Source organism: Curcuma longa, chromosome 4 (genome assembly GCF_044706935.1).
Source record: "Curcuma longa cultivar G26 ecotype Majalengka, Jawa Barat chromosome 4, ITB_CL_G26_1.1, whole genome shotgun sequence".
NCBI classification, from domain to species: domain Eukaryota; kingdom Viridiplantae; phylum Streptophyta; class Magnoliopsida; order Zingiberales; family Zingiberaceae; genus Curcuma; species Curcuma longa.
The window spans coordinates 2,975,383-2,986,898 of NC_133864.1; positions in this window are offsets into that span (position 1 = coordinate 2,975,383).

Genomic DNA, 11,516 nt, shown 5'->3' on the forward strand with positions numbered 1-11,516 from the left:
AGAAAGCCGATGCCCGGCCCGGACGGCAAGGCAACACTAGTCAACATTTCCCACTTGAACCGGACAAGACTGAACCGCTTCGGTTCAGTCGAACCGAGCAATTTTTTTTCTCTTTTGGATTTTAAACTGTTTTATATAATTAATTTTCTAATTGGAACAGCAGATTTTATATATTTTAAACAGTGACGAAAATAAGAAAACCAGATTGGACCGGTTCAGGATGCGGACCGGAAGTGGGTGTGGACGTGTTTTTCGTAGACCTCCGGTGAACGTAAGGAACGTGTTCCGTCCAGTTGACTTGACTAGTAGTCTATGCTGTACTGATTAAACGACACACCTGCTCCTGCATACCCATCTCTACCCGGACTGTTATTTGATGGGGATATAATTTTTCTGAAAGGGTCAGGTTTTCTTTTCTAATAAAAAGACAAGATGTTTTGGAAATCAAAGTTGACCCATTCTCCATGCGAAGTTCCCATCCACGTGGGCCCATGAAGGAAAAAATAGTTTGCGGTTACAATGTGAACGCATGACCAATGAATGAGAAAAGGATGGCGGAAAAAATCTTTGGTTTTCATTATCATTAAAAAATGTCTTATTTTTTTAATATTAAAAAATACATCTTATATTTCAAAAATATTTTATTATATTTTATCAAAATTACTTTAATAGTATTGATTAATTTTGACTAAATTAGAGTTATAAGTTTAATTAATATTTGAGTATGTTTGACCAATATTAAAATAGTTTGAATTATAATTACTTAATAATTTTGAACATATGAAGTAATTTTAGTCAAAACTATACTACTATACAAGAGTGTTTTTTTAAATATGAGACACTCTTTTATTTAAAAATAAAATAGGTGTCTTTTAATAATAATGAAAATAAATGATAAAGTCTTAATATTGCTTATTTAATCATCTAACACTTAGATAATGATCCTCTCTAGCTCATCAAGTCTAGTCGCTGCAACTTAGCTCCACATCAATGGACTTGTTAGCAAGCCCGAAGCATATGGTATTCAATCACGTCAGTTCCAAGTGTTTGTCCACCTCTCGATAGACTGTCAAATAGGTCAATATATGACGGAGCAAGTTAATCTAGTCAGAAATCCGTCATATGACAGGTCAAGGTCACTAACTTGACGGATTAAAAAATTTTAACACGACCCAACTTAAAGACGGATTGCGGATTAGACGGGTCAAGCCATGAGTCTGTCAAAAAATAAAAAAATATAAAAAATATTAAAATTTTTAAATTTAAATTGTAGTTTAAACGGGTTAAATTGAAATTTTTAAGTTTGGATTACGGGTTAGATGAGTCAAGTCCATTAATTCATTAAATTTTCTCCTTTAATTTTTAATTTTAAAAAAAATAAATTTTTTCAACTTGCAGACCAATCCACGCGGGTCGCTGGTCAACCCACGCGAGTCACAGACCTAGACAGATCGATCCACTTGAATCCATTTTAAAATAAGTTGATAAAATTTCAATCCAATCCATTTAAATTATTCGACAGGACAAATCAATCTGACAAATCTAATCAAAATTAATGACTTACCTCTCGAGCACCCTCTCAACATCCTCAGTATGCAACATTTCCAAGTACTCCTCTATGGAGCCCTAAGTGTTTGACATCCTAAGAACTTTGATGTTATTTCGAAGCAAGTCCACCTGCTGCTTTGACTAAAACATATCCAAGGTGATTTTTCTATTTTTATTTCTTTTTTAATTTCTTTCTTTTCTCATTTTCTCTTTTTTTTCTCTCTCTTCTAATTAGTAATTTTAAAAAGAGAAAAATAAATTTCAATAATAATTTTTATTAAAGTTTTCTAATTTAATTAACATATTAAAAAATTAAAATAACCTACGACTCCAATTAGAGCTATTTTAGTGAAAGCAGTTCTAAAGTTGATTACACAAAATATTTTGAATAGAATTTATGGATGAGATATTGTTTTAATTTGTTTTTTCTAAAAATAAAAAAGAATCAACTCTACATTCTCAAACACCAAGAAACTATGTTACAAATATATAATTAGTAACTAAATCAGGAATTATAATCTATCTGAACTAATTTTTTTTATAAGTAAGATACTTATTCACTATGATCTACCTGGACTAATCGTAAAATGTAATTAGGGATTAGGGTCGATCAAGTAAACCCTTGCATATATATTAACCGGGCCAACGCCCGAGTAACTAGTACCTCCCTCCGCCATTGTATATAACTATCTATAAACAATATACTCTTTGAAGTAGCACATGTAGACCTAAGTCACTCTCATGGTGAAGAATCTCACCACCATCATAAAATCTAACTAAAATCAACTTATCTTGTTGCAAATTAGTTTTGGTAACCAATTAGCTGAATAGGATCGATGTGGATGGTTTTTTCATGAATAAACTATCGTAAATCAATTTTCGAGTGAATAAAAAAATAATGTCTAAAACTATTTGAAGAAATCATGATGTTATCTATTTGGTCAAGTTTGATTAGACAAGGGCATGAGCTCGTACACGAGCATGGTCTATGAACGTGAACGCATGAACACTAACTCAAATATGCATGAATATTAATTCGTATGGAATCAAAATCAAAGAATTTCTACAACACACATTAATTGCGCTTAAAAGATTAACAATATTGATTGACACTTGCTTGCACAATGCCAAAGACATATTGCTCATTCACATTTGTTTACATTGTCTCTCCATCACTATACAAAGGCCCCAAGATTCCTCTCTCAAATCACTCAATTCTCAAGTTATGAATCTTTCTCTTGAGTTCTCTTCTCTCCCTATCTTCTCTAAAAGGTCCAAGGCTTTGAAAGTTTGTTAGGACTCAAATTTAGAGTGTTCTTATTTTGTGTCGTAGGTCATTGTATCTTAGAAGACGATTATCAATAAACCACAACCATGTGAGTGAGACAATATCATCTTATGAAAAGAAGTCTTAGCCTTAATCTCAATCTTAATTCTCTTATCTAAAATTTAGATAAATCAACCCAAAAGGGTGTGTCGACGTCTTTAGAGATGATTCAATAATCAACAATAGTAAATCGTTGATGATGATGCTACCAGAAGGGGTACATCTACCATTTGAAAGAGTGTATCTATTATCCAAAGGAGACATGATCCACGTCATCATATTATATTGAAGCCCACTAGTTCAAGCAGTTGACTTGTCAATGAGCTAATTGACCAGACTCAATATGTCGGAGCAATCTCATTAATGGAGATGAATGTCAATGCAACATATGTTATGTTGAAATCTATGTAAAACATCTTGAACTAGGGTTTTATGTTACTTGGGGTCACAATTAAGCTAGCGAGGTTGCGGCATTTCACTACTTGCTTAGCCTTGCTTGATGAAGCCTACATCAAGCCAACCCCACAATCTACATCTTAGTAAAACATTGCTCCATCGTTCCATCTAAAATTCCTAAGTGATACTCTAGAGCGGTCATACTCCTCTATAATCGACTCCACCTAGTTGATGAATTTCTTGTTGGATTATTTCTCATTTGTGTGGGCTTACAGTTAATTAACAATATGCAAATATGTCGTTGTGGACAAACCCGATAAAGTGATCTTGATTATGGGTTTACTTGTTATTGGATGTGGGTTATATGTGTGGAACCCATTAACTTGATATCGTTAATGATGAAGGGTTGTTAAGGTATATAAAGGGTAGTAATCCCACTGGATTAGGATAAAAGAGGGAATCTCATCTCATCCCATCCAAGAAAGACTATGGGCACCCCTATCATAATTCCAGTAGTGGAAGATCTCTCCCATTGTTGCAGCATCTTCATCATCTATGACATCTGAACTTGGAATCATGGTGGCATCTTTGGATTCAGACGTTCAGTTTATAATTTTCTGCATTTATTGTTGTATGCTATGAATCTCTCAACAATTTAAAGGTCTCGTGTACAAAATCACCCTGTTTAATTTGGATACATAAATAAGCATGATTCATTTAGTTTTCTATCAAGTTGTATCAAAGCCACAGGTTATATTATCATTGTCGGAGTTCATAGCCTTTGCTTTTAACGATTTTGATTCATATGAAAAGGTTTTGCATTAGGTTTCATAAAACTGATGTATAGTCGTTGAAATTCAATAGAGAAAACCTAGGATCTTAAGTTCTTCATGATCCCGTGAGAACTGTTATGTACCGGAAGTAGTGATTTCCATAAGAACGCGAAGAATGATGTGTAAAATCCATAAGTGCATGACTGTCATCAAGTAATAAAATATCGATCTCACAAGAACTGTAAATTGAATATCAATCAGAATCATGAAGCAGACTATCTAAAACAATTAGAATCGTGAGAGAAAGAAAACGAATTAAGAAAGCAAGAGGAGTCTTAGGAAGAAATCAATTTTAGAGAGTAATTCTAGGATTTTAGTTTTTGTCGCAATGATTGTTAATGCTCTAAACATTATTCGCTTTATCACCTCAATGTTAATACACATAAAGGTGGTCTATCCCAAGGTAGCCAGTATAATTTTTTGGAATTATACTAACGTTCTTACCCCAAATGTAGCACCTACTTTCAAGATAGTTTTACTAGAGTGATTGCTTTCTCAAGGAAGCTCTTGTCACAATGCCCCACAGTCCTATAGGTATTATCTCCTACTTTGTGATATTGAATTGGGATAAACCCATTAAGCTTTGTAATAGATGTTATATTTAAGAGGTGTCTTAAGGCAATTCCTTACGATTGTAATATTTATTGAATAAATAGAAATTCACTATTTAAGTGCATATTTTTCATATGTTTGATTGGATCTTAAACTTATTTACTGAATATCCAATATATATGATTCATAGTATGATAGGATTTGTTATTGGATCACAATTTATGAGCATCTCTACATGTACAATTATGAATGTATTGAAATTATCCCTAGTCGATAAATTGATGAACGTGAACATCATCAATTCTATTAAGACTAGTGTATTTTAAACTTCAATTCTTGGTTTGCCAAGCAGTTATTCTCACTAGCTGGAGATATTGGATGTTGAGAGTTAAACATGGATGCTAGTTAAAGGTAACTAGTTCATTGGAGTGACCTGTCATGAGACTTCATATGGTTCGATATATATATCAATGAAGATCTTAGTGCAACTTAAATGTGAGTTTCCTTTAACTTGTGGTATTCAAGTCACCTTGGTCATGGAAGCTTATATTTTGACTTCTTAAGCAAACATCTTCGAGGAGATGTGGATCCGAGATGATTGGGTATAAGTCGAAGTGTCCGATGGTGTTTAAATACCCCACACTTTGTAAAAAGAGGCATATACCCTGCAGTTGCTTGTTAGGATTATTACTGAAAGTCTTCGGCCAAAGCATCACATGTCAAGAGTATAATACACTTAGACACATGTATAAGTAACTTGAATCTACAAGACAAGAAAGCAAGTTTGGGCTAGGTGTGGCATAGTCAGCCTAGTGGAGACTGACATATATATACTATGTCCTGAGCTAAGCAGGTATAAGACGGAGAAAGGAACGAGATACGTTTCATTATAGCCATTGAAGGGTTTAGAAATTATTCTAGAATCAATCGTTGATTTTTTAATCAATTGGGGATCATGATGTACTACCAAGTGTCACTCATGATCGGTCCGTAATTAATGATTAATTACAAATGACCAATATAACCAAAAATCTATTAGGTCACACTCACTACAAGTTTCTCTGAAGGACTTAAAACGAGTTTGAAAATTTGATTCTCAATTCAAGAGAATAAAAGTTTGGTTGGACCATACAAAAAGAAAAATAATGAACTTTGTCTTACGAAGATAAAATGAACCAACTTGGTTTGGTTCATGATGAAAGATATTTTAATAAAATAGAAGAGATTAGAAGCTTCATCTTGTGAAAATGAAATAAACAAAATTAGTTTGAGTCAAATCGAAGGTCATTTGGTTATTAAACCAAGTGATTTAGTTTTGAACTAAATTGAACCTAGTTCGCTACAGTTAAAAATCAGTTTAAATTAGTTTTTCCCCCGGTCTGATTTGGTTTCTTTTCCTTCGGTTCACGCTCGCGCGCCGGCCGCACGCACGCTCGCCTGCTTCTCTCGCGATTTCCTTCTCGTTGGCTGATTTCGACGAAATCGACGGGCGTCGCTATAATTTTCTCACGATCCCACGTCTGTCGATAAGAAAATCACAGTGGTCATGTTTTAAAAGGGGCCAGGCATCGAGGACACTGAATCAAGTAAAACCCTAGCCGCAATCTTCCCTCTCTTCTCTTCTCTGTTCGCCGCCGTCGAAGTCGATCGGACTCCCTCTGCCCGCAGCCGACCACCAAAGAGATTGCATTGCCAGAGGACAAGCCAAAGCCCTAGCATCGCGACCTTCCTTCCCTTCCATCGTTGTTTGCCACCGCCGAACCACTCTGCTCAGCTGGTTTGCTATCGCTGCCTACCAGAGATTTCGCCATTGGAGTGCTTGCCGGAGGTGTCGCTGCTACCGAACAATGCTGCCACAACCAGAGTTGCTGCCGCCACTGGACTACTCGTCGGAAGAGTTGGTGTTGCTGGGTGGATCTGCTGTCGGAGTTGGCTGCTAGATTGGAGTTAGGGTTTTGCCACGGAAACTTGTGAAGTTTTTGAATATTTTTCATATTTTTCAAAAAGTATTCTAGTCTTTCTTTTTTCCTTTTCTTACCATCTGAAATTTTGATTCTTGGCGATAGTTAAACAGCTCCGAAAACGAATGTGATGTGTGTTGTTGCGTATTTCCAATATTAGGATTTTCTCTCGTATTGACCGTTGCTGTTCGACAGCTAGTTCCGAAAACGGTGACACAACTTGTGATTTTGGAAGCCATATTGAGGAGCACTTGGCATGGATCACCAATAGAGGTAGAACTTTGAGGAGGGTCGCTTGATTAATATCATTTTTGCTGAGCGTCATACGCTAGGTACACATAGAATATTTAATATTCTAAAAAATTTTAAATTTCAGTTATGTCTTGTGTCTGTTGTATTTGCATACTTGTATTGTGAGTGTTGTAATAATTAAGTTTAATTATTATTTTATTTCTGCTACATACAATTGTGATACGTGTAAACACGCGCAACGCACCGTACCTATCCCAACAGTTCCACCTCCTTTCAGATTAGGAGAGTTTGCTCAATGGAAGGCTAGGGTTGAAAATTTCTTCTTGATGAATATTGAAGATTGGTTCATCCTAATAGAGGAATTTGAAGCCTCAATTGATAGGCAAGGAAAAAATCCTCAAGAAGAAGAAATGGAACGAGAAGCAACTCCAAAAATCAGAGATAAACGATAAGGTAACCAAAATTTTAGTTAATTTGATTTATAATGATATTTTGTGTAGAATAGGTATATATCAAGATGTCAAAGAGCTATGGAGTAAGTTGACCAAACTCCATGAAGATTCAACCTTAATGAAAAGTGAAGAAAAATTCAATGAGGGGGACTCATTGGCCCAAGAATAAGAGGATTCGAAAGTTGAGAGGTGCTCAACATCCGAGGAGGAAATTGAAGAAGCATCCATCTCAAGGATTGAGGGGGAGTATAGGTCATTGACATCAGAATGAGAAGAAGCTTCAACATCCGAAACTAATGAGGAAGAAGAGTGTGCCACCTCTATGAGCAGAGATAGTTCACCTCATGAAGGTATAACAATTTCAATTCATAAAGATAAAGATCATATAATATGCTTTGAGTGTAGGGAAAAAGGATACTATAAGAGCAAGTGTCCAAAATTAGTCAAAAAGAAGGTTAAGATGACATCCAAGGTGAAGGAAACCCCAACGGAGGCCAAAACCTTGATACACAAAGGCAAGAAGCATATTGTGTGCTTCTTGTGCAATCAAAAAGGGCATTATCAGAATCAATGTCCAAGGGGGAGGCACAAAGTAAGAAAAGAAAAAAGAGGAAACTCAAATCAAGGGGAGCACCTAAGGCAAGATCTGAGGTACCATTAATTAATGGTATTTTTTATTTCAAGATAACAAACATGTTAAAAATAAATTTTATCATCTTAATGCAAAGTATCATGAAAATAGAAAATATGAAAATTTTAAGGACAATTATAGATCATATCATGTTAGAACTACCCTACTTAAGTATAGAAAGAATCTAAGTAAAAATTCTAAGAAGACTAGACACATGCCTAGAAAAAGAAATAATTAAACTAGAAATGAGAAGTCAAGGATTAATGACTTAGAAATGAAAAATTAAGTTTTGAGGTCAAGACTTGATAAGTTGAAAAGATCCTCAAGAAAATGACAAATAATGTTAAAGGGTCTAAGAAGCAAAACCTAGGTTTGGAAAGACAAGAGTCATCTATAGATAAGATAGGTTTGGGATACAAATTTAAGTCCAAGAAAAATATGACCTCATCCATAGAGTTTCATATAGCTATGGAACTAACCCTAGGTCTAGGAGTTAAGTCAAGGTTACAAGGGAAGTTATCCCTAGTGTTGACCTTGAGGAGACTAGCATGACTAAGGCTTCTAAGAAGCCTAGGAGAGTCATTAGAAAGGTCTCTAGTGAAGCTATCCCTAGTGAGTACCTAGTGCAACCAAGGAACTCCAATAGATATTGGGTTCGTAAGAGTGTAATTTCTTCACACTATATGAGTATAGGGTGTGTCGATCCTAATTGGAAGGGTAATTAATCTGTCACGCCCCGAGAAGGCCGTCCGAAAAATTTCGACAGCATCTCCCCAATAACTATGACAATTCCCTAAAATACATGCACAAATACACGACCACAAGTGGCCGGAAATAGGACTGCACGTCCAATAAACACACACAACTGCTAACAAATATAGAATAAGGCCCACACGGCCACACAACAGCTAACACATGCATACTACTCAACATAATCAAATTTTACGAAACGAAAACATCGTAAATCCAACGAAACGAATAACCACCACGTAAATCCAACATGACAACTGTAATAAGATAAATTCAACCATGACTACAATCCAGACAACAAATACATGTCCTCGAAGTACGAAACATAAACTGAAAGAAAACAACTACTACCAACAACCTTTTGATGTGAGACAGCAGCAGTCGACCGAAACTCTAAGCTCCAAGTAACCTATCTGCTACTTGGGGAGAAAAATAAAACAATCCCCAGGGTCTGGGTAGTGAGCATTAGATGCTCAGTGGGTACAGAAGAATATAAGTGCATGAAAAGATAAATAGAAAACAAACACTAATCAACAGGTAATAGGTATCAACAGGTAACAACGAACATGGTGATCAAGAATGGTATCTTAACGGAAATAATAAGGAAAGAATAGCACTACGCAACAGATATGGGTATCAGTTACATGTGAGCATGTAAACAATGGAAGTCGAACATGGTATATCAACTGAACAATAAAGAAGAAGATACAAGGCAACAGGTATATATATGATCATGCATGTAATGTCATACAAATGTAACAATCATAGCAAACAAGTGCAACAGTCAAAAATATATGATTAAAATAAACTATATAGTAATCCTACTAGCAAATGCATGGAAAACACGCAGCAACCAACGCAAACAAATACAAGTCTCTGTCCGCACTCTACATTCCCCAGTCACCCTCCCAGAGCACAGTGAACTAAGGGGCCAGACAAGACATACTGCACAGACTCCAACAACAAACCATCGTAATCTGGTGGGGAGCGGCAGTGTAACAGGAGGGCTATATAGCCAGTCCTGGTTGCACCCAATAATAGTGCAAGTAGGCTCTTTCCACTGATCACACCACAACACGGTGCAGGGCCAGAGCCAACAAGAACAGCCAACAATGCTGTCCGCAACATCTACAACTATCATGAATGCATGATGATCATTCCAACATGTAATAGCTACAGATAATTAGCATGCTCAACAGATATCAAGGGGAGTCAATTTGAGTCAATGGTACGACAGTTAAACTGTTCTAACAACGAAAAGTTCAACAGGAGGTCATTCAACAGGTATCAAATAGCGAAAGGTGTAAGGTATCATTTAATTACTAGCATGGATAGCAGGAGTAGCAACAACATAGCAATAGATCACAATAAAGGTCAACAGTAAGTCTCAAAAAATGAAGCAAGTAACGAAGTAGGCAAAAATGCAATAAGGATAGCAAAAAGGTAATCATGCACTACGAAAAGGAGAGCCTGTGTTGACCAAGCACAGGAGTACCCACCTGATTAGATGTTTGTCAACGATAAAACCCCAGAAAATAACCAACTTTGTGCATTGGGATCAATAGAAATCAAGGTCCTGTAATAAACGACAATACAATATTTATTACAACAATACTGCACTAAATTACAGTAACTAACTGCCATAGTTTAACCCAACTACTCTATTCCAACTAAATTCCTCCACTAATCAAGGTCAAACCTAACTAACCAACCCTCGAACCAATCGGGCAACTCCCTAACAACAAATCACAACCCATTCTAAAATCAATCCACTAATTCATTACTAACAACGCTTAGCGACAGACGCTCAACGAAAGCTCCAATCGGCGCAGCTCACATCTACAAGCTGTGGGGAAGAACACAATCTAGATCCAAAGGAGGGTATAGACCTAAGCTCAAGAGAAACTCACAAACCAAGCTCTAAATAGAAAATCCAACTCAATTTCAACCTACCAACGGTTCTCCTCTTCGGTGTGTCCTGATGTGGAGGTGGCGGCTGCTCGGCGACGGGAAAGCAACGTCGGACCGTGGTGATTGCAGGCGGGGCGCGGCGGTGGTGGCGGCGTGGCAGATTTGCGCCAACGGCGACGGGCGGCAGCATCAACATCGGGCGGTGGAGGGAGGAGGCACGGCGGTGCGGCGGCAGTAAGGCAGAGGAGAGAGCTTCCAAGCGGCTTCTTCTCACGTGCGGAGACGTCGGGCGGAGGAGGGCAGTAGGCGAACACAAGCAGAGGAAGCGGCGGCGATCCAGTGGCGTTGCGGCGGCGTCGGCTTCAGCTGGTGAGGGAGGTGGCGGCGGTCTTCGTGTGAGGAGGACGGGAGGAGGCGACGGTGGATCCGGCGGCAGCAGTGGCGTCGCTGGCGGTGAGGCAGGGAGCGAGGGAAGAAGGTGCGGCGGAGGGGAGAGGGAGAAGAGGAGACGGCACGGATCGCGATTTGTGCTTTAAAAAAGAATGCACAGTAATTGTGGGTTAGTCGACGCAATAATCGAACTAAACCAGTTAAAAACCTAGGGTTTATTATACGACAGAATCGGTTACTGTAGCAAACCGATTTTAAATCTTGGTTCGCTTGGTTTACTAACCAAACGATCTCCGATTTAACTCAAACCAATTTTGGTGGATTCGTCTTCGCAAGACGAATCTTTTCATCCATTTTATTTTATCGAAACCTCTTCCCACACCGACCAAACCAACTTGGTTCAGTTTGGTTCAATCTTGGTTCGTTTGGTTCCCTAACCAAACGACCTCTGATTTGATCCAATTTGGTTTCGTTGATTTCGTCTTTGCAAGACGAGTCACATCCTCCAACACT